The sequence below is a fragment of the Mustela lutreola genome, chromosome 4 (genome assembly GCF_030435805.1).
Source record: "Mustela lutreola isolate mMusLut2 chromosome 4, mMusLut2.pri, whole genome shotgun sequence".
Lineage (NCBI taxonomy): Eukaryota > Metazoa > Chordata > Mammalia > Carnivora > Mustelidae > Mustela > Mustela lutreola.
This window is the reverse complement of record NC_081293.1, coordinates 171,710,337-171,735,155: the sequence shown is the minus strand read 5'-3', so window position 1 is coordinate 171,735,155 and position 24,819 is coordinate 171,710,337.

Here is a 24,819-nt window from a genome sequence, read left to right as displayed (position 1 = left end):
TTGTTTGATACATTATGGACATGATGGTACACATAGGATGAAAGACTGTGTAAATGATCATTAGATGACATATTTTTTCAGTAAAAACAATGTATGTGGTTCTATAAACAGCTGCAAAATGGATTAATATTCAATTTCCTTCTAATCCCGCCTTTTTTTCCTAAAGATTTTATTTATTTATTTGACAGATAGAGATCACAAGCAAGCAGAGAGGCAGGCAGAGAGAGGAGGAAGCAGGCTCCCTGCTGAGCAGAGAGTCCTGATGTGGGGCTTGATCCGAGAACCCTGGGATCATGACCTGAGCCAAAGGCAAGAGGCTTTAACCCACTAAATCACACAGAAGCCCCTTAATCCTGCCTTTGTAATCCTGATTTGAGTCCATATGTTTGTCAGACTTGGCTATTGTAGGGAATATGTTTTGAGGCTAATGTAATTTCCATTTCTTAAGGAAATAAATGATACCTATTCAAAGTCTCTAATTGATGACCCAAGTCTGCTCCTCTTAAAATCTATATTCTAAGGGTTTTCTGACCCTACGATGTTGGAGGCTAGATGTATAAGCATCGATTTGCAGTTTTATTTATTTATTTTTAATAGGCAACTTAAAATTGCACAATATTGACATTTTAAAAACCAAATCTCTTTAGGTAATATAGTATAAATTATGTAACACAAATGTGTGTAAGAGGGGTGCCTGGATGGCTTACTCCGTTAAGCATCTGCCTTGGCTCAGGTCATAAACCTGGGTCCTGGGATGGAGCCTGCTCAGCAGGAAGTCTGCTTCTCTCTCTCTCTCTTTCTCTCTGCACTTTCCCCACAACTCCTGTATGTGAGATTGTGTGTGTGTGTGCGCACGTGCGCGCACGCACATTCTCTCTCAAATAAAATATTTTTAAATATGTGTAACAAAAATGTGGGAGAAGGAATAATTAAAGATGATACCTAAAATTTTGATTCTGTGATTGTCGTTAATAGCTGGGCAATGATATAATTCAGTAAGATAGGCTTTAAAGATGCAGGGAAGGCTCAGGAAGAAGACTCAAGATCTTTACCCATCACAAACTGATCTTATTGAACAGTTGTGGAAATTGTGGTCCTGAGAAATTGCAGTGATTGAGAATACTCCTGAGGTCACATAATTATACACTGCAAATTCGGGGACTTTAAATTATTCATCTGTTGCTCTTTCTGCTCTATTCTCAATAGACACACGCAGTCACAATCATTACCTCATCTAATCCCCAGAGACTACAATTTCAGTACTTTTGGGATGAAATTCAAATATGTGTTTTTCAAATAGAATAGAAAAAAGAATGTTGGCATTGTTGGCATGCTCACCGGGTTTGGAATGGCTGCATTGTACTATGAAAAATTATCTAAGATACAAGTCTTTAACTATCTCTTAAAATAAATGCATTTAATATTCAACTTTATTTTTATTCTATATGAAAACTTGGATCCTTCACCATATTTGGCTCTTTTTTTCCCCATTTAAATAACATTCTCACATGATTTAAAGGTTACTATAAAATCAGAAACATGATTCTCCTATGTTATCAGATCATATCTAATTTTCTCAGTCCCACAACTTCCATTTGTAAGTAGAAAAATCTCTGTCTTAAAGAATGAGTTACAAACCCCAGTCTATCATATTCCTTCTATATTGCCCTGAAAATGAAGGTGAAAAATATTAGCAAAAAGCAGAAACTGTAGTGCAGAAATATGGAGAAATTGGAAATATAACATGTAACTTTAAAAATGGAAAATTCTGATGACAAAAATAAATTCATTTGACAATCTGATTTTTTTTTTTTTTTTTTTTAAGTCAGAGATCTTTTGGCTTCAAGGAAAGAACTTCAACTAAGTTGGTTCAGGTAAAAAGAGGAAGATGAAGTAAAATGGGTCTCAAGAATAAAACAAATTAAAGGTCAGTAAAGGAATGTAGGCCAGTCCTGTGTTATGCCAACAGGAGTAGGCATTGATATGTTAAAATTCCTTTCTCACTAGGGCCAAGTAATCAACCAATCCCTCTCTCCTGTTCCTTGCCACAATCTGTCTGTCTCCACTTCTTCTTGCTTGTCTATACCAGTTTTCTCAATTCACTATAAAGTTCCAGCCCCAGTTCAGACAACAAATGTTGTCTCACGGTGCACTGCCACCCATGGCCCCATTTCTTAATTCAAATTTTTGAGCAAAACAGCCAAAAGAGGAGAGCCTGAGTTTGTGTGTAAGAGACAGAATAAAATGGAAAAAACAAAAATGGAAAAAACAAACAGAGAATTATTAGAAAGAAGTATCATTAGATCACTCTCTTATTTTTATTTTTCAACAATTTACCTTCTAGTATGGCCTATCAGAACATTCAAGATCAGGCACCTGCCTCTTAACTAATTTCATTTCCTGATGCTCTCCACCTTCTCTGTATGATGATGGAACAGAAGGCTGGCTGAGGACAAAGCAGAAGCTGACACCCTGCAACCTTCTCCCACCTCCACTCCTGGGTGGGATCTGTGTGACATTCTTTAGGAATCTCCCAACTATCTTAATGTTGATACCTTGTTAAGAAGGGGAAAACAACCTTGACAATGGCAAGGCCTTGATATCCAATATCTTGTAGGTCCTCTTTAGCACATGGAAGTTCTTTTGAAACCTCCCTTTTTCCTTACCTTCCCCAACCCCATAGTATATAATCTGCCACCCCTCACAATTCCAGGGCAGCAGCTCTTTCTGCCCATGGGTCCTGCCCCGTGCTTTAATAAACCACCATTTGGCACGGAAGATGTCTCAAGAATTCTTTCTTGGTTATCGGTTCTGGACTCCACCCTCTTGAACCTCACCTATACACTAAAACTTCATCATATATACCTTCCCATCCTCTGTCCTCTCCCCAAGCCTCCCCACCTTTTTTTTCTTTTCTCAACAATATGCTATTTTTTTCAGCTTAAGTCCTTTAAATGGGTATATTTTTCTTCCTGGAATGCTTTTCATACCTCTCTTATTTACTTGCTAGTCAATTCCTACTTATCAGATAGATTTGATAATGGAGAAAATAATAGTTAATGGCTGTTTCCCATTTTTTAAGAATAAAATCAACTGTTTCAATAATCAACTGAAAATAATGGGTTTTCTTCTTTGAGTATAAAAATCAAGATAAAAGGATCATATCTTTCTTCTTCACTTAAGTACTACTAGAATGAACACAAGTACCCAGTAAATATCTACTGAGCTGATGGATTAGAGCATAAATGAACAACAGATGAATGGATGAATGAACACGTTTTATCTAGGAATTCAGTTGCTGGAGCCACATGCCAAGAGCATGATTTTTTGTTTTATTCAGTGTTTTTCTTTTGCTCATTCTTCTTAACAGAGATGGTTCATGTAGTTACCTATGAAGTCCAACTGTGGACATGTAACCAACAAATATTGCATAATTGGCACAGTGTCTTTTTCACTCTAGTTGTATGTGCAGTTATGGTGTGAATAATAAAAGAATAACAATATTTTATTGAATGCCACTGTGCCAAATTCTAAGTGCTTTATATTGCTCAAGAAAAATCTTACCGTACTTCTAGATTCATATGTCCTTAAATACTGGGATTATTTATAATTTGTGGAGCAGAAATCTCTATTTTACTCCTTAGATACTATTTTAGGGTCTAGGTGGTTGTTACACTTTCTGTGCAGGTATATCTTCCCCTTTGCTAGGTGAATTCTTCCTGCCAGACACAGTGTCATGCAATCACTATCCCAGCTCAGTCTTGAAGACTGCAAACTATCATGTGGGGCTATCATGAAAGGGAAAGAAAAATTGTTTTCTTTAAGAATGGGTATGACCTAGCTGACTTTCCTAAACCTAAACTTTCCAGGTTACTGATTGCCACAAAAGTGACATAAATGTTGGGTTGTGGGGAATGAGAAGCTGTCAAGTGGGTTCTGAAACAGTGCTTTAGAGATACTGTGCCAGGAGGAATTAAGTTGCCTGAAATCAGGCACATGAAATTAAAAATTTTGTATCTGAGAATGCAGGTTGAATATTGAATTAAAGTCAGGCAATGAGTAGAAGTAAAGCCAAAAAATAGAGTGAGATGTAAGTTAGATAACCAGCAACAAAATTACTGATGAGTTTAGGTGCCAAGTAGGGACTAATTCTGATACTTCAGCCTATCCATCTTCTATGCTATTGCTCTTTGGTATTGATAATTATGAGTCAATGAGCAAGGGAGAAACGTCCATTAGGAGCCAACATGTCTATAAGTGACACAAAATACATCTCCCAATTCAGAGAAATTGAGAATTCGTTTCCAGGTTTATCATTGAGCTGGAATTGGTTTCTACATTTTTTAATCATCTAGGATTTTTAAGATCACTTAAATCTTTGTTTTATTAATAAATCATTTAAATTTTTTTAATTAAAAAGTAATAAATGACTTTATTAAATATCTCGGGGACTTCTCAGAAATTGCACCAGAGCAGTTCAAGAGAACTCTAATTAGATAAAAATCTCAGTGTAAGAAAATTATTTTATCTATATTAATTGTTTATTGTGTCTCCATGTTAGCTTTCACCAATGAAGTAAAACAGATTAGTCACCTAAGCCCTTTTCCTATGGAAGAGAGGAGAAACGCATCTCTTGGTTGACTACCTTCACATGTATACACAAGTGTCTAGGAAGGGGAAGAAGAGAATTCTTTATGTTTTCAAATCTTTTTAGAGGTGTCTAACTTTATAGAAACACTCCTTCAATCTTCTAAGGCATGTTTACTATTTAAATATGTACTTTTGCTGGAAGAGAAGAGCAAATATTCAAGGTAAATTGTCTCCCAAGAGATTTATTCCTGGTTCCCACACTGTTCAACTTTTTGGCAAATTTTCCCATGGAAATACTATCCCATCAAATTCTCTGATTACTCTAACACTGGCTAGTACAAAATCCATTCAGTTTGTTTTTATAGCACTTAGAACTACTGTGAACAGGAATCCTGGATATGCATGTGCAACTCTAGAACATAGTATTTGTCCACCTTTACAACTTGGCAGTTATTCTTCTACAGATTATCTCTTACTTAAACTCCCTTATATGGCTTATTTTGTATGTCAACTTGACCAAGCCATGAGATGCGCAGACATTTGGTCAAATGCTATACTGGGCATATCTGTAAGAATGTTTCTGGATGGGATTAACATTTAAATCAGTGGACTGAGTAAAGCATATTACTCTTCCTAATGTGGGTGGGCCTTATCCAATCAGTAGAAGGCCTACATACGGGGGCAAAAAAGACTGACTTTCCCATGAAGGAATTCCTACCTGACTGCCTAGAGCTAGACAGTTTTTTTTGTTTTTTTTTTTTGTTTGTTTGTTTTTTTCCCTGTCTTCTGACTCAAATGGAGATATCTCCTCTTTGTGGGTCTCAAACCTCCCAGCTTTCACACTGGAACTTAGACCAATCAGTTCTTCTGGCTCTACAGTTTGTATAATGCAGCTCTCAGAATCTGTCAGCCCCCATAATCATTTGAGCCAATTTCTTACAATAAATTTCCATATACATATATAGATAGATAGATCTACAGATAAATATAATTATAGATAACATAATTATAAATAATATCCTATTAGTTATCTTTCTCTGAAGATAAAGAGATACACTCTTAGCTTTCTCAATTTTCTTTCTTTCTTTCTTCTCCTGATAGGATGCTGCTTACATGATAAGAACACTGGCAGTGAAACTAATGTGGAACAGGGCACACTTCTTTTACGATTCCTTTGTTCACAACACTGCCATTCTGTGTTGGAAAGGCAATATCACACTATTAATAAAGGAATAGGATTATCAAAAGAAATTCCAATGTTCTTTTAATGAATGGAAGAATAGCTGAAAACCACTTCATTTCTGAGAATCCCCATAATCCAATGGAGAAATAACAAGAAATGTTAAGCTTTCTGTAGAGGCAAATCTCAAAAACAATAAAGCACCTATTCTTACTTGTATCTGCTCAGGACCACTTGTCAAGTAGAGGTAGTTTCTTGCTTTAAAATCACTAAGTGCAAACTTCTTAATGTCCCCAAGAAAACTATTTCCCTCCTTCTGGATTTGGTCTTATCTTTCAATTAATCTCTCAAATGATCCATGTGATATATTATTTCTTACAGTCTTAAGTTATTAAATCTAGGCTGAAACAATAGGAAAACTTTCTAATAGAGTCTGGGGTGAACTATGGAGTAACAATGACAGTGCCTTCTTCTCCCCACTAGTGTGAGAATCAGAATGAGTGTTCCTCTAGTAATCCAGTGCATATAAATACTAAATGAAATCACTTCTCTAAGAGGAGAGACATTCATTTTGAGAGAAAATTAAACCCACTTTATTACTGAAGACAGAAAAACAATCCTTGAAATGAACATAATTTGATAGTTTGCTGTCTACAACAGATCTAGGTCTACAGTATTATGCAGAGCGGGGTCAATTCAAAATCTGCTTCCCACCCACACTGCCTACAGACAGCTTTAACTGCACCAATGGTTCTCAATCTTGTCTGCTCATTAGAATGAGCAAAATGTAAAAATGAAAAAGTATTGAGAACAGACACCCCAAGACATATGGGGTAGGCTTACCATATAATAGTAATGTATGAAGTGGGACCTGAGCTTCAGAAATCTCTTTCAGATTCCCATGTATACTCTCATGTATCAATGGAATTAAGAACTATTGTTCTAAATTTAGTTTCCAGGAGCTTAAGCAAACTAAAGAATACACAAAACCCAGGGGAACATTTATGTAACATTAGAAAACATCGTAAGTACAATTTATTAATATGCCAGAAGGAGAAGAAAGAGAGAGAGAACATTTCTATATACCAAATGCTATTCTTCCTATTATTTCAATAAACAAGCATATGCCCCAGAGTGATATGAGATGGAAGAAATGGATGTACTGTTCCTTCAGCAGGTTTTAGTTCCCACAACCTTCTCCTATGTGGGAGCTTGTCAAAACTCTGAGAGTAAATATTTAAATTAATATTTAAATGAATTGTTCTTAGGACATGGTTTCTAAAATTAAGTCAACTGCCTTTCTGGTGCTCAGCACAGAGTAACAATCTGTCCCAACAATAAAGAGAAAAACTGTGATGCTGAATATATTGAAAGATATTGTGTTCTGCAATGGGATAACTTCCTAAAGGACACTGACTGCACGCAGTTGAAGGTATTCAGTACCTAAATTAGCCCAACATGTGCATATGATTTTCTCTGGGTTAGACCAGGTCATATTCCCAGGCAGCGTTTTTGGTTTTGTTTTGTTTTTTTCTTTCTACTCTTCTAGGTGGAAAGGAGACAACATATCCTTATTATACTGCATAAGCAAAACTCACAAAGTAAATGAGGGTAGCCATAATATAACTTCTCACTTTATTTATAGGACAGATAGCAACAGATTTAAAGAGGAAGACTAAGAATTATTACTGTATTTGTCAGTGAGGTGTTACAATGTTTTAGCCTAAAGTCAAATTTTGGAGACACCTTTTAAGTCAAATTACAAAGCACAGATGGGTTTATTCACATTGATACCAACAGAGGGTGAAGTTTAGAATTGTTACCTAAGAGGTGATTGTCATTTGTATTGGCCTTGAAATGTCTCATTTCTAACATATGCAAGGGTGTTACATTCCTAAATTGACCAAAGAATCTTTTATTTTTCCTTTTAATGTTTCACGACAACTGACTTTAAATGTTAAGAAGAAAAGCTTTCTCAAACGTATTGCAAATAAAATACCAATCCATCATGTTTTAATATTGCTACTAATTGTATTGACTAAGTGCCATCTACCGTGTCTGGTATCAATCTTAATCAAAGGTTTTATGTGATACTTCTAGAAGTTATAAGCCTTGATCGCTGAATGGTGGTTTTATTTCTGATATACAAAGTAGGATATGTAGGGTATTTAAAATCAAGTTTTCTTAATTTATACCATCATAACCACTAGTAGTGTGATATGGTGAAGACAACTAAGACTCAGGTGTCTCAGTCATTAAGCGTCTGCCTTCAGCTCAAGTCATGATCCCAGAGCCCTGGATTTGAGCCCCGCATCAGGCTCCCTGCTCAATGGGAAACATGCTTCTCCCTCTTCCATTCCCCCGCTTGTGTTCCTGCTCTCGGTGTCTCTTTCTCTGTCAAATAAATAAATAAAATCTTTAAAAAAAGAAAAAAAAAAAAAGGAACTCTCATAGATTTCTGGTTACTCCACCAACTAAGCAACCTGAACAGCTGAAATACAGGTAAAGGTGATAAAAATCTTAAATAATTAGTGTAGGAGAGAGAGTCGAATATCAGATACTGATTTAACACCATCTGTAATAACTACAATTCAGGTTCTACTGAACATTTTCTTTAATTTCTTTGCAGAGAGAGTGGATGGTCATAGCTTTGCTTGGGAGTCTATATCGGACTTAATTGAAGCTGTGTGGAAAGTGTAAAATATCTCTGTGTAAATTCTTTCTCAGTCTCAGCACTACTGTCTAGAGAATTCTTTGCTGTAAAGAATTGTCCTGTACATTGTAGATTTAGCAGGAGTCCCGCACTCTACTCACCAGATACCAGTAGTTCTCTTCCAGTTGTGACACACACATCCTCCCCAACACATACAAAGAGTCAATGATATTTATGAGTCTCCAAACTGTGCCTTGCCTTAGACCAGTCTCTTCCCGATATTTCCAGTTTTTTTAGCCAATTATTTTCTATTTTGCCTTATGCTACTTTGATTTGTGTTTTTGTCACTTCACAAGAAAGAGTTCCACTTTTATAGTGATTATCCATCCAATATCAGAACTTTATAAGCTAGTAGTGGCATTTAAGAGATGACAGCCAAAAAAAAAAAAAAAAAGAAGTGTATGAAGAACACAGAAATAAAATACTCTACACAACAGGTCAACCCTAAATGTCAAGGGGGAAAATCTCAATCATAAGGGAGAAGAGCCCCAAGTTGTTAGGTCAAAGAACCAGTAAGAATGAGATGAATAATGATAATGGTCACTATTTTTTACAAAGAACCACAGAATGAGGAAGTCAATTGTTTTCTAGGTGAGCCTCAGTTAAGACCATAACCATACCTAACATCTTGATTATAACCTTGTAGAGGACCAAACCACAGCCATACTCAGACCGTTGACCTGCAGGAATTATAAGATAATAAATATGTGTTGTTTTGATCTGCTAATATTGTGGTAAAGTTATTATGCAACAGTAGATAGCTTATACATATTTGGTCTAGCAGAGATGTGGTATTCTAAGGCTTAGAGAAACTGAAATATTAGAAAGAATTTATCTTGTAAGACCTATTTACCCACCAGATAGGTGGCAGAGGACATACCTTTCATCATAGCTGTGATGGTGACCCCAGCATTCTTGAAGGATTATATGGTGCTTCTTCAGTGTAGGATAGAAATTTTTTTTTAAAGATTTTTTAATCTATTCATTTGAAAGAGAGAGAGAGAGAGACAGGGAGAGCACAAGCAGTAGGAGAAGCAGATCATCACAAATGAGAGAGGAGAGATCACAACACACACCTTAGAAATACAATTATAAGAGAATGTTATGAAAAAATCTATAACAATTTGGGTAATCTGGAAGAAATAAATAAATTTCTAGAAACATATAAGCTACCAAAACTGAAACAGGAGGAAAAAGAAAACCTGAAAATACTGATAACCATCAAAAAATTTGAATCAGTAATCAAAAATCTCCCAAGAAACAAGAGTCCAGGTCCAGATAGCTTACCAAGGGAGTTCTACCAAATATTTAAAGCAGAGTTTACACTTATTCTTCTCAAACTGTTTCAGAAAACAGAAATGGAAGGAAAACTTCCAAACTCATTCTACAAGGTCAGCATTATCTTGATTTTAAAATGAAAGGCCCCATTAAAGAGAAGAATTACAAACTAATATCCTTGATGAACATGGATGCAGAAATTTTCAACAAAATACTAGCTAATAAGATCCAACAGTACATTAAAAGAATTATTCACCATGATCAAGTGGGATTTATTCAGGGTTGCAAGGGTGGTTCAATATTCACAAATCAGTGGGATATATCACATTAATAAAAGAAAGGGTAAGAACCATATGATTCTCTCTATAGAGAATGTCTATAGAAAGACATTTGACATTTACAGAATCCATTCTTGATAAAAACCTTCAACAAAGTAGGGATAGAGGGAACACACCTCAGCATCATAAAGGCCATGTTTGAAAGACCCACAGCTAATAGCCTCCTCATTAGGGAAAAACTGAGAGTTTTTCCTCTAAGGTCAGGAACACGGCAGGGATGTCCTCTCTCACCACTGTGATTTAGAACAGTACTGGAAGTCCTAGTCTCAGCAATTAGACAACAAAAAAGAAATAAAAGGTATTCATATTAGCAAGGAAGAAGTTATACTTTCACTATCCCCAGACAACATGATGCTCTCTATAGAAAACCTAAAGGACACCACCAAAAGTTTGCTAAAACTGATACACAAATTCAGCAAAGTTGGAGGATACTAAATCAATGTAGAGAAAACTGCTGCATTTCTTTAAATCAGTAATGAAGCAGCAGAAAGATAAATAAAGGAATTTACCCCATTTACAAATGCACCATAAACTGTAAGATACCCAGAGGTAAAAGGGATTGCCAGCCATTCCCAACATGAGATACCACCTCACCTGTCAGAATGGCTAAAATTAGCAACACAGGAAACAACGGATGCTGGAAAGGATGTGGAGAAAGGGTAACCCTCTTGTCCTGTTGGTGGGAACGCAAACTGCTGTAATCACTCTGGAAAACAGTATGGAGTTTCCTCAGAGAGTTAAAAATAGAACTACCCTATGACCCAGTAATTGCACTACTAGGTATTTACCTAAAAGATACCAAATACTGATTGGAAGGGGCATATTCACCCTGATATATATAACAACATTATCAACAATTGCCAAATTATGGAAAGAGCCCAAATATTTATAGATTGATGAATGGACAAAGAAGTGGTGTACACACACACACACACACACACACACATACATATAGTCGAGTAGTACTCAGCCATCCGAAAGAATGGAATCTTGCCATTCGCTATAATGTGGATGGAGTTAGAGTGTATTATGCTAAGCAAAATAAGTCAGCCAGGGAAGGAGAAATAGCATATTATTTCATTCACATATGGAATTTAAGAAGCAAAACAGATGAACACAGGAGAAGGGGAAAAAATGGGTGAGTTAACTATAGAGAACAGACTAAGGGTTGCTGGAGGTGTAGTGTTCAGAAGATGGGCTAAATGGGTGAAGGGGATTAACGAGGGCAATTGTAATAAGCACTAGGTGTTACATGTAAGCGGTGAATCACTAAATTCTATTCCTGAAACCTGTAACACACTATATGATAACTCACTGAAATGTAAACAAAACTAAAAAAAAAAAAAAAAACGGAAATAAATACTACAAGATATTGCAATTAATAAATTCTCCTGGGGCAACTGGGTGGCTCAGTCATTAAGTGTCTGCTTTTGGCTCAAGTCATGATCCCAGGGTCCTGGGACCCATCCCTGCATCGGGCTCCCTAATCAGCGGGAAGCCTCCTTCTCCCTTTCCCACTCCCCCTGCTTCTGTTCCCTCTCTCGCTCGCTCTCTCTCCCTGTCAATTAAGTGAATAAATGAAATCTTAAAAAAAAATTCTTCTTTTGGTTAAATAAAAAAATAAATAAATAAAGTGATGGTACTTATTAAGAAAACAAAAACAAAAACAAAAAAGTTTAAATCTTGGCATCGGGTTATTGGATCCATTCCTTTTCATTCTCAAAAGGGTTGAGATTCTAAGTTCTGCTAACTCTGAAGATGATTCTGATATCTAGATGAATGATTGGCAGGATTTATACTGAAGAAGAGATAGAACATTCTACACAGGCTAGTGTGGATACAGTTTGGGAATACTGTAAATAGCATGGGAATTAATATCACTGGCTTGTTTAGGAACAGACCGTTGTGGGACACAGATCTCTTTCTACTAACACCAGATTGGTTATACATATCCGTGCTTGACTCTGGAAGGCCTCAGATGCCTGTATAAGCAGTTTGTTAATTTTATCCCACTGTGGAGTCAGTGCCTTTGAGCAGAGTATAATATGAATTAAACATTCTGAATCATAATTATTCAATAAATCATCAGTAGATAGAGTAATAATCACTATTAACATATATATGCTCAAATTTCTTCTTGAACAATTTTGAGTCAGCTATAGACTCAAATCATACTGGTAAATTGTTTTTGACTCTTTTCAATTTATTAATATGTCCCCCAAAGTGCAGCTTTACTGCAAACAGATTATAAGTATACAGGGGTCTATTGTGACTAGATTTGTAATTGCTCTGTTTAATGGACATTTTATATTGTTGAAATTGAGATAATCGATTCCATTAGCCTCAATATCTATCAGTATGCAATGTAATGGAAAATAGCTCTTACCAATTTATAGTGAAAAGCACACTGAGAAGCTCTTCAACAGTCACCAACTAAGTAGAATGAGATGCACATTTTGGGGGGATGACTTCAAACACTTATACTTGACACATCTGCCAACTAACATTGATATAGCTACATTAAAAATTAAAAACAGATATCTGTGTATGAAACATATTTTTGACACTTAGTATATGAAGAAAATAAATCAGGCAACCTCTTCAATGTTTAACACTTGTCAGTGTGGGTTTGCTTTGAGATTTTGTCAGATTCACCTATATTTAAGACTTGTCATTGATGCCATCTTCTTATATTTCAGTATGAATGCATCCAGTAAAGGAAGTGTTATTTGTCAGAACTTAAGTACAGTGTGGGAAAATTTTTAAAAACAACATACAAATCTTATTATGACTAATATAGGTAATAAAACTGATCTAAACTCTGGAAATACTTCTATGATGATTATGGCACATGATTACTTCCTCAGGCTGAATACTGAGAAAAAAACTGTTTCTCATGTAATAATAATAGAAGGAACAATTTAACCACATTATCCAAATCATGAAAATCAAGAAAATTAAATAAAAAATTATTTTATTTTGAACGTGATCTTTACTCAGTCTACCAAGTCAAATGATAATCTCTGCTAGAAACACCCTCATAGACATATCTAGAAATAATATTTTACAAGATATCTGGGCATCCCTTAGCCCAGTCAAGTTGACACATAAACCAGCCATCACAGATAGTGTGATTATTTTTAGACTTTGACATTCAAGTGGTAGCCATTTATTCCAAATCAGTAAATTTACCTGTTTCCACTAGGCTCTAGTCATTATGCTACTGTGGTACTTAACTCTGGTTCTCTACACTGTGACCCTAGAAAATGTAATCAATATTATCTTCACAGTCAGTACAACATCACTAGCATTTACGGATCACATATAATGCACAACAGAGTACTTGCATTCCCTACTTATTTATTTTTTAATCATCTGCTCTATGTTGTCACTTCAGAGCTAGAAGCACGTGTTACCCATCTTGGTATCACCAGCTTAAATATGTAACTCAATAATGATAAATATGTGGAGAATTTGAATAAACTGGCATAAAAACTGTTTTCAGGATTCTCAAACCTAAAATTGGAATACTTACTGCAACCTTTTATTCCCTCATAAAGAGAACAAAAAAATGAAAATTGGTTTTATACAAAATATATAAGTTTCCTCCATAATAGCATACAAACATATCATTGGTTTAGTTTTTAAAGATGAGAGCATTTAATGGGAAAATATGCAACTTTATAGTTGAATGGTGGGTATGTGGGTGTGTGTATGTGCATGTATGCGTGTTGGGAAATGAGAAGAAGATGGATGTTTGAAGTTAAGTTTGTCTACCAGCCATGAAGTCCTTGACGAGCAGACAACTGCTAGATCAGCTCTCTCTCCACACTTTGATAGATTTGGCCAGGTACGGTAACAAAAGCAAAAATGAAATTAGACAGGATGCATGAGCTTCCTTTTTGCATCAGTTCCTCCTTGCCCCCAAGTCTCATGAAGGCAATGCAGACTGAGCTTATATGAATGCTGTGCACATTGAGGTCTTTGTCACAGTTAAGGAAACCTGAGCTTAGGAAACCCCCAACTGTATGAGGATGCTACCAGCAAACCTACCCAGATTTTATCCCAGAGGGACGCATTACTGTTATGATACTGGTCAGGAAACAAATTGTCCCTCTGATCTGGTGAGAGACAATATATTTAGCTACCATAGCAATTTTATATGAAAATCTGTTTCAACTTGAAAAGACAGTCTGGGATAAAAGTTATCATAAGTCACGTAGAAACACTAGAGGTAATTGTCTCATAACAATGGTCAGTATAGGTTCAAACCAGCAGGACCAATACTCTTCAGTTATCAGTTATGAGTGAGTGCATTTTATCTAATCTAAGAGAGTATAAAACTGGGTATGATGGCAATTGTTGGTTATGTCCAACATGTCTTACAAAATCTGAAGTCTCTTTTCCATATTTGACCCTTTTAAAATAACAACCACTGGCCAAGAACTAGTGCTATGCTCTGGCATGGATTTTATACGTATTTTTAAAAATAACGTTTATTTTATTTTATTTTATTTTATTTTATTTTATTTTATTTTATTTTTTTAAAGATTTTATTTGTTTGACAGACAGAGATCACAAGTAGGCAGAGAGGCAGGCAGAGAGAGAGAGAGGAGGAAGCAGGCTCCCTGCAAAGCACAGAGCCCGATGTGGGGCTCGATCCCAGGACCCTGGGATCATGACCTGAGCCGAAGGCAGAGGCTTTAACCCACTGAGCCACCCAGGCGCCCAATAACCTTTATTTTAAAGAAGTTTTAGGTTCACAGCAAAATTAAGCAGATTATATAGAATTACCATGTACTTTCTGTCTCTACATACACACAAGTTCCCTCACTATCTCTTACCACAGCAATATATTTGTTACAATCAGTGAAACTACACTAACACATGATTATCACCTAAAGTCCATAGTTTTGATTAGGGTTCACTCTTGCAGTTGTACATACTATGGGTTTTTCTATGGGTTTGAAAAATATATAAACTATGTATCTACCAAATGTAGAGTAGTTGCATTGCCCTAAAAGCCCTCTGAGCTCAATTTATTTCACTCTCCCTTCCCTTCTACCCTTGGCACTTTTCTTTTTACTTTCTCCAGAGTTGTGACTTTTCCAGAATGTCATATAGTTGGAACCAAACGGTATGTAGTTTTTTCAGATTGGCTTCTTTCACTTAGCAATGTGCATTTCAGTGTGTTCCATGTCTTTTCATGGCTTGATAGTTCATTCCTTTTTACACCTGAATAATAATATTCATTATCTGGATTTATGAGTGTGTCCATTTACCTATTGAAGGACTCTTGATTGCTTCCAAATTTGGAAATTATGAATAAAGCTGCACTCTATGTGCAGAGTTTGTGTGTGTGTGTATGTATGTGTGTGTGCATTAAGTTTTCAATTCATTTGGGTGAATTACAGGGAAGGTAACTGCTGGATCATTTGGTAAAAGTTCGTTTAATTTTGCAAGAGACTGTGAAATTGTTTTCTAAAGTGGTTGTACCATTTTGCATTTTACCAGCAACAAATGAGAGTTCCTGTTGCTCCACATTCTCCTTTCCAGCATTTGATTTTACCAGTGTTTTGGGATACTGCACTTCACTCTGAAGCTGTGTTTGGAAAGAAGTATGCCAATGGAAAAAGAAGGGACGGTGGGTTGCATGGAGAAGAAGAGAAAGAGTGCATGTAGTCCTGCTAACAGTTAAGCATTGTGTAACTGCTAGGGGTGCCTGGGTGGCTCAGATGGTTGGGTGTCTGCCTTCGGCCCAGGTCATGATCTCAGGTCTTAGGTTGGAGCCGTGCATTGGGCTCCCTGCTAAGTGGAAAGCCTGCTTTCCTCTCTCTCTGCCTGCCTCTGCCTACTTGTGATCTCTCTCTCTGTCAAATACATAAATAAAATCTTTTAAAAAAAACCTTTCTATGTTTGAATAATTTTTATAATTCATTGACACATATCCTTCCAGTTATGAGAACTAACAATGGTAAAATTCAATTAAAAAGAAATACCATTTCATTGAAGCTTTTCTGGTTATACCTTTACTATCTGATTCCTATCATAAGAGAATGCTAACATGCGGAAGATGTTTGGTCTGCTTTTACAGAATTCTTTTTTCTTTTTCTTTTTTTATTCCCCTGCTGCAACCTGACCCCCCCCAAAAAAAAAGCCAAAAAGAATATCTTCCTGTAATGGACACCTCTGAATCCTATATCTTTTCTTCCTGGAACACCTTGTGCTATAGGAGCCCTCTGTCTGCCATGGGAAACACAAAACTGATGAGGTTTGAACTCACACTCATTTTTCTTTTTCTTCCTTTCTTTTTCTTTTTAAATTGTGATACGTTAGTCACCATAAAATACATCATTAGTTTTTGATGCAGTGTTCCAGGATTCATTGTTTATGTACAACACCGAGTGCTCCATGCAATACATGCCCTCTTTAATATGCACCACCAGGCTCACCCATCTTCCCACCCCCTGCCCTCTAAAGCCCTCAGTTTCTTTCTCAGAGTCCACAGACTCTCATGGTTTATCTCCCCTTCTGATTTCCCTCAATTCACACTCACTTTTCAAGCAGAAAATGCTCATTCTTTATGTTGAATTTTCAAATATTGTTTTCAAATTTTCAGAATTGAAAATTGTTTCAAAATTTTCAAATTTTGTTTGAATTACATGATTCAGCTGATAAAACATCAATTCCTTAGAGTGTCCAATGTATTTGTTACTAAAACCGAATCTTGGTGGGAGAAATATTCTATTCCTTAAATTTATACCAATCTTTTTTCCCTTTATGTTAAGGTGAGCAAAATTTATTTTTCTAGAATAAAAAAAAAAATCAAGGAAAGGATTCCAATTTGAGATAACCTGAAATTGCAGGACTGAATAACAGAAAAGCAAATGAACAACAATAAAACACAAAAGAAAAAGAAGTAAAAAACAAAGTTTAAATGTAGTGACTTTACTATTTAGTAAAAGTGAACCAAATCCTTGATACTGTTTACCATTGCAAGGTATTTTTCTGATAAAATCCTTTTATCATTTATCTTCACACCTTCTCCATTTTATCTTTCATACTTTCACTAGTTTAATGTGTCAAAGCAAGAAAATAAAATTGTGAGATATACTCAAGGTTATGAGCAGAAAAAACAGAAAAAAAAATAGTAACATTTCTAGGGCAATCACTAATATATCATTTACTTTTAGTAGGGATTAATATTATTTCTTTGTTGTTTTTATAATCAGGAATAGGTAACCATTTTTGCCTGAGAATAGCCCACACTCTGAGATATTCTAGAAATGAAGCTCTGGAGAAAGAAGTGACAAAGAAAACTCTTACAGGAAAAATATTCTGCCTGGGGAGAAAATAATACACTTCTGTTGTCAAATAATTGACCAGAAACTCCAATGCATTGTAAAGGTTAATATAGTAATTTATTAAACAAGTAACTATTGGAAAAAGAAACATCCACGTTCCATTGTATTAAAAAGTGATGTTTCTAGCAAGAGAAATGTGAGCAAGTCAGTAGCTCAGGGGAAAGCTTATCTTCATTTCCTATCAGAATTAATAAGTGAAATGGATGTCAGAAGACACACAACAAAGTTATACTCTCTAGGTATACACTGAATGACAAGTGAACAGGTTCATTCCCAAAGGAAATTAGTGGGCAAAATTTATTCGAAGAAGTAATTATCTAACGTAAGGAAGCCTTTGAAGCTTTTTGAACCCTGAAATGGGCAATTCCTCTGTTAAAGATCTGATAAAGGCAAGGAAAAGTAAAGTACTCTGCATTCTGTCCTTTTAAAGGAAAAAAGTAGTAACTTTCATCAACTTAAACCTGAAATAATTTAATTGTCCTTGCCAGCACAGTCCTAACTAAAATCTAGCAAACATGACAGTATCTGGTTCACAACATAAAATATGGTATTCTTCTAAACAAACTTTCCTTCCTTCTCTGGCAAAATTCAAAATATCAAACAAATTAAATGACAAATGAAGCTATAGATGCCTAAATTATTGATTTTTAAAAGCCCCAATATAAACTGGGAAAATGAATGTCATCATGGAAGAGAGTGATGCTATTATTAATCATCTAGAATTAAATATTTCTTTTTAATTCTAAAAAGCAAACAAAGTAAAAGTAAGCTTGAATATACGATGAAATAAAATGTACAGATCTTGGACAGGTTGGAGATTGTAGGGTAAAGAGTAAGACTTATTTTCTATGGTTCTGTATAGATTCCATACATTTATTTTCTATGCTGAATTTACTCTAACTTTGATGACACTATTGTAAGTAATGTCAAGCTGAAATTTTTAATTAATTATTATTTTTAATGAATTTTATTGAACTTAATGCCTAGCTGGTGCATTATTAAGTCTGACCCAGATAAATAATATTAACACTATATTTATTTGTTCAGTGAAAAATTTAAAATGGGCATTCTTCGGAGATAAGTTTTTGAGTATTTGAGTACTATTTTCATAATAAAATGACTAATTTCTATCCTTGCAATTAGCACCCATTACATCATTTTGGATGTAAATTGAACATCTTAACAATGTTGTGTAATACTGCTCAAAACCTCCTAACTGCCTCTCTTTCCAGAAATGAGGGAAATAGTGGCAAGGAAGGCTATCTCCAAAACGAGTTTTGTCTTTTCCATGTCTCCAATTAACATCAGAAAGTCCCCTTCTTACAGGGCTACCACCTTTTCTATAATCCGTCTGGTCCAAGGGACCATGGCATTTCACAGTTGCTAATCTGTAAATTGCCTCATCTTTCCGACTTTTTTCTATCTCTTTCAATAATTAGCACCCAGACTTAACTTCTTTGAGCTTTACAACATAACAGAGTCATTGTTTCCCAGACTGTACAGAGTCATATTTCCTGAGGACTATATATTGTAGAGTATATTAATTCATGTTAATAACAGCAACTCTCTTTGAAAAGGTACATTAATAAGGTGGCATTTTTGTACTAACATTTAAGTAAAACTACTAGTTTAACCTCAGATACGGGTAATAAAAGATGTTCTACCTCAATGAGTCTCTAATTCATCTTTCAAGTTTGTGGTGTTGCCGGCAACTCTCTGACCTTGAACCTCATTCTCCCAGGGACGGTGTCTTTAATTAATTATCTCTAAGTATCTTTCCCTAGATATCTAGTTTCCTGGGTTTTATTTCTTTGTAAGAATGTTATCATAATTCTGGATGTTAGTAATAGGTCTGCTGCCTGCTATTTAGATTCTGAAGACTCACATGTTTGTTCCCATCTAGTTTGATAAACTGGATATTATTGTACACTTCTATTTTATCTATTGCAATTGCATTTTAGTTATCATTTCTTTCTGGTTTAATCTCTAGAAATAATGTGTCTCCATTTACCTTTCCCTAGGTCATGGTAGGCTTGGTTGTACATCGCTGCTTCTATACTTTTCATAGCCAAACCTGTACCCAAACCCACACACCTACCTACATGTCTACTCCTGGCCTCAAGTCAGGACCATTTGATTGCATCACAATTCCAGTTAGGGCAGAAAGCTGTGATTGTTTTATATTTCTACCTAAATATAGGAAAGAAATTCAATACAATAAAATAATTTTGCTAGGCACATTTTATTAACTTTGCCGATAGTAAAATAACTCAGATTCTGCCTGAAAGTTTTTCCAAGTTATCTTCAGAAAGCCCTAGGAGTTAAGGACTTAATGAAGTGAGTTTAATGTTTAAGAAAAATATTTTTAAAATATTATTTCTTTCACTCAGGATAAGAGATATAAACATTTTGACACTCTAAAAACAAACTGGTTTGAGGTAGCATTGAGAATATGTTTTAATTTTAGTTTTCTTATATGATTCAAATTTTGTATTGAGTCATTTATATTTACAGAGTAAATGGCATATTAGTTTATTAATTAAATATACAGTAAGTATATACATGTGACAGACACTACTCTGACTGAATATAAGAAGATAGGCCTCTTCATTTTATATGAAACATATCATAAAATATTACAAAGTAAAATATTACTTTGTATAAATAGTATACAAAGTATACATACATATACTTTGCATACATATACATATATAATACAAAGTATTACATAGTATACAAAGAATGTTATAGGAAAATTGTCTTCAGGCAACTAGCTTATTGTCTGCATTGCCCATGTGGCATTCAGTAACTTTAATCTCTTTAATCTGGTATTAAGGCAACCACCACTTGATATTTTCATATTATTTCCTATATTTTATTTATACAATATCTTAGCAATCAACAAATTGTTTGTCCTCTGTACTCTGAAATATGTCTTAGTATCTACTCTCCTTTTATAGATTATATTGCTTTTTGTTGGAAAATATTCACCTTCTATTCAAATTTTACCCACCATTCAAGATCAAACCCCTGCTTTTGTCCCATGGAAATTTCCCACATTACTCTTGCTTATGAATGAACTCAGAGTATTTAATCTGTCCTTCATTTTCTCCCTTATTTGTGTCCCTGTAACACTTTCTATATCCCTGTTTTACAGTATATGAAACACCGTGTTATGATTTTCTGTAATAAAACCTGAGTCTCTTCTGTACAGCTTCTGTAATAACCTATAAACAACAGTAACTGTGAGGTTCTCCAAGACAAGACATGCGTTAAGGCCTATTACAGTTCTTAGCACATAAGAGAAAATAAGCATATGTTTTGTTTAATAGAACTGCATTGCTCACTGGATATCATATTTTATTATAAACTCCTTCACATTTGTGTCTTACCCTTTCTAGTTCATGCAAAATATAAATGGTAGGAGGAAGGAACTATGTCAAATTGAAGTTTATGTAAGCAAAGCACTTTTGAATAGTGCACAAGAGTACCTGTCTACATAGAAAAGATTTCTTAAAGAATATTGTTATGATTTTTCAATACAACTTTGGGAAAACAGGTATTGTAAATCATGAGAAAATTTAAAAAATATTTATGTTTGGCATATATTATTTTGAACAAAATATAATTTGCAATATTTGGGGATTAATTTCTTCATTTCAAATTTGCTAAGCATTACTTCATTAATAAAAAGATCTATTCATTAAATATTAATGAGCACCTATCATGTATCATACATGGATATTAATCAAGTTATCAAAAGAAAAGAATGAGCAGCAAAAAATGGAGTTATTTAATGTAGGGAACACATTGTGTGGAAGACCATAATAAAGAAATCTAACCTAAAGTTGGAGAGGAGTGGGTCACAGATTGATTCCCTTAGCTAGAGACCTTGAGGTATATTGGAGAGAATGAGTAGTGATTTCCTGTTCAAATGGGAAGCTGGTCAAGAACAGACAGATGGAATACCATGTATATGACTATGGAAGGTATCCAGGCTCAGAGGCCTGTGATAGACCCCCAAAATTATGGCACTTGCCATGGAAAATGGAAGAATAAAATATTTTATGTTGCTATAAAGATTAATATATAGTTAGAGGAAAAGTTTGTGATCAAGCAAAGAGAAAACAGTGGCATTATGTTAAGACTGACAAGGAGAATAAAGACTTGAATAGGGAATTCCAAGGGGTTGATGACACTTTGTGACACTTTGTGAATCACTGGAATTGTGGGGTGGGAATACAAAGTGATTCTGATTATATTGTTACTGGTAGAGTTGAAATAGAGCCTAATAGAAAATCAAGATCAAATATAGGGAACAAACATTTCAGAAAGTTTTTTTTTTTCCTTAAATTTTTTTATTTCATTTTTTCTATACACGGTCAGGGGCTGTCGGTGTGCACACTTACCCCAGCCTAAGACTAATGCAGTCGGACTTCCTTATTTAGGCAAAGTTTTCTAACTGGTTCATCTCCTTGCTTTCCACCTGATATTGCTATTGTAGTTTCAAAGCTTAGTATAAGAAGAGCCGTGGTCTGTAGATCAATGGAACAGAATAGAGAGCCCAGAAGTGGACCCTCAATGCTATGGTCAACTAATCTTTGACAAAGAAGGAAAGAATGTCCAATGGAAAAAAGACAGCCTCTTCAATAAACAGTGTTGGGAAAATTGGACAGCCACATGCAGAAGAATAAAACTGGACCATTTCCTTATACCACACACAAAAATAGACTCAAAGCGGATGAAAGACCTCCATGTGAGACAGGAATCCATCAAAATCCTTGAGGAGAACACAGGCAGCAACCTCTCTGACCTCAGCAGCAGCAACTTCTTCCTAGAAACATCGTCAAAGGCAAGGGAAGCAAGGGCAAAAATGAACTATTGGGACTTCATCAAGATCAAAAGCTTTTGCACAGCAAAGGAAACAGTCAACAAAACCAAAGATTACCGCCAGGATGGGAGAAGATATTAAAAAATAGCGTATCAGATAAAGGGCTAGTATCCAAAATCTATAAAGAACTTATCAAACTCAACACCCAAAGAACACATAATCCAATCAAGAAATAAGCAGACATGAACAGATATTCTGCAAAGAAGACATCCAAATGGCCAACAGACACATGAAAAAGTGCTCCACATCACTTGGCATCAGGGAAAGACAAATGAAAACCACAGTGAGATACCACCTCACACTAGTCAGAATGGCTAAAATTAACCAGTCAGAAAATGACAAGTGTTGGTGAGGATGTGGAGAAAGGGGAACCCTCCCCTACATTGTTGGTATAAATGTAAGCTGGTGCAACCACTCTGGAAAACAGTATGGAGATTCCTCAAAAAGTTGAAAATAGAACTACTCTATGACCCAGCAATTGCACTACTGGGTATTTACCCTGAAGATACAAATGTAGAGATTGAAGGGGCATGTGCACTTCAATGTTTATAGCAGCAATGTCTACAATAGCCAAACTATGGAAAGAGCCTAGATGTCCATCAACAGATGAATGGATAAAGAATATCCATATATTCTTTATATATATATTATGCAGCCATCAACCCTCCTGAAATCTTGCCATTTACAATGATGTGGATGGAACTAGACGGTATTAGGCTAAGCAAAATAAGTCAATCAGAGAAAGAGAACTATCATATGATCTCATGGACATGAGGAGTTTGAGAGGCAGGGTGGGGTTTTGTGGGGAAAGGAAGGGGGAAAAATGAAACAAGATGGGACTGGGGAGGGAGACAAACCATAAAAGACTCTTAATCTCAGGAAACAAACTGAGGGTTGCTGGACGGGAGGGGTTTGGGAGGGATGGGATGGCTGGGTGATGGACATTGGTGAGGGTATGTGCTATGGTGAGTGCTATGAAATGTGTAAGAATAATGATACACAGACCTGTACTCCTAAAACAAATAATACATACATTAATTAAAAGAAAAAAAAATAAGAAGAAGAGCTGTTGTCTGAGGAGAGACACCACTTTATCTATTATTTACCCCATAAGGAACATGAATCTGCAAACTTGAGACCAGAGCTGGAAGGCTGGCTATGCATAAAGGTATGAATGTGTATGTAGTATATAGGGTTTGTGGGTGTATGAGTATGCATGTGGGTAAATCTAATTTGAGAGACTGAGTTAGATAAGACAGACTAAAATCATTCTCTCTGCATTTCCTCACAACCTCTGGATAACCACGACCCCAGTGAAATAGTGCCAAATAAACATAAATTAAATGAATAATCCCTCACAGAGGTTCCATTTTACTTATCCATAAATATGTGCATATTGGTTTAAAGCAAAGACTATGTTGTGTTTCTGAGTGTTGTGAAATATATATATATATATATATATATATATATATATATATATATATCAAAGTCCCTAATTTTTTACCCTGTATCTATCTTAGCTTTTCATTTTACTTTGAAAGATTTTATTTATTTGAGAGATAATGCTTATGCTTGCAGGTTAGAGGGATAAGGAGGAAAGGTGGAGGATAAGGAAAGGGAGAAAATCCCAAGCAGACTCCAAGTACAGAGTGTGAGCCAAACTCAGGACTTGATTTCACATGACCTGAGCTTAGAGTCAGACGCTTAACTGATTGAGCAACCCAGGTGTCCCTTTAGTGTTTGATAATTCTGTCTACCCTTTAATCATATTTTTTATGTATAAAATAAGGATACCAATTTTTACCTCTTCATATTTTCTAAGTATTAAATAAAATATTTCTATGAGACATCACCTAGCAGAGGGTGTGATATATAACATCTGCTCAATAAACACTAAAATGACCTATGGTCATATCAGTGTATATCTGGAGGGGGTGTTTCCTGCCTTTGAAGGGAGAATTTCTTCCCAAGACTTTCTTTAGGCCTCTATTTCCAAATTCTCATACATAATTTGGATTATGTTCACAGGTAGGCACATGACCTGCAATGATATCCGATCTACCTCACTAAAGAGAGTATATTTGAATATAACTGATATTAGTGATATAATATTGAATTTCACACAAGTTTTTAAGTGATTCACTGTTACATTTTTGTCACCACATAGCACAATAAATAACATGTCTGAAATACACCTTATAATTGATTTTGAAAGGCATGTTTTCCTGGAGACCACTTCAAAGATAGCAAATAGGTTTCATCTTACAAGACAGTTCCAACCAACTGGTAAGGACTGTATTGATTTCAGTATGCATGAGGAATAGAAACTGGTACATCAGTTCATTCAGGAGAGTGCTCTAATTGATAAGAGGGAGAGGTATTGGCTCACATGAGAGGTTATTTACCATCCCTAGATTATTTTGTTTAACTTTGTAATATCTTATTGAAGTAAGACAATATCATAT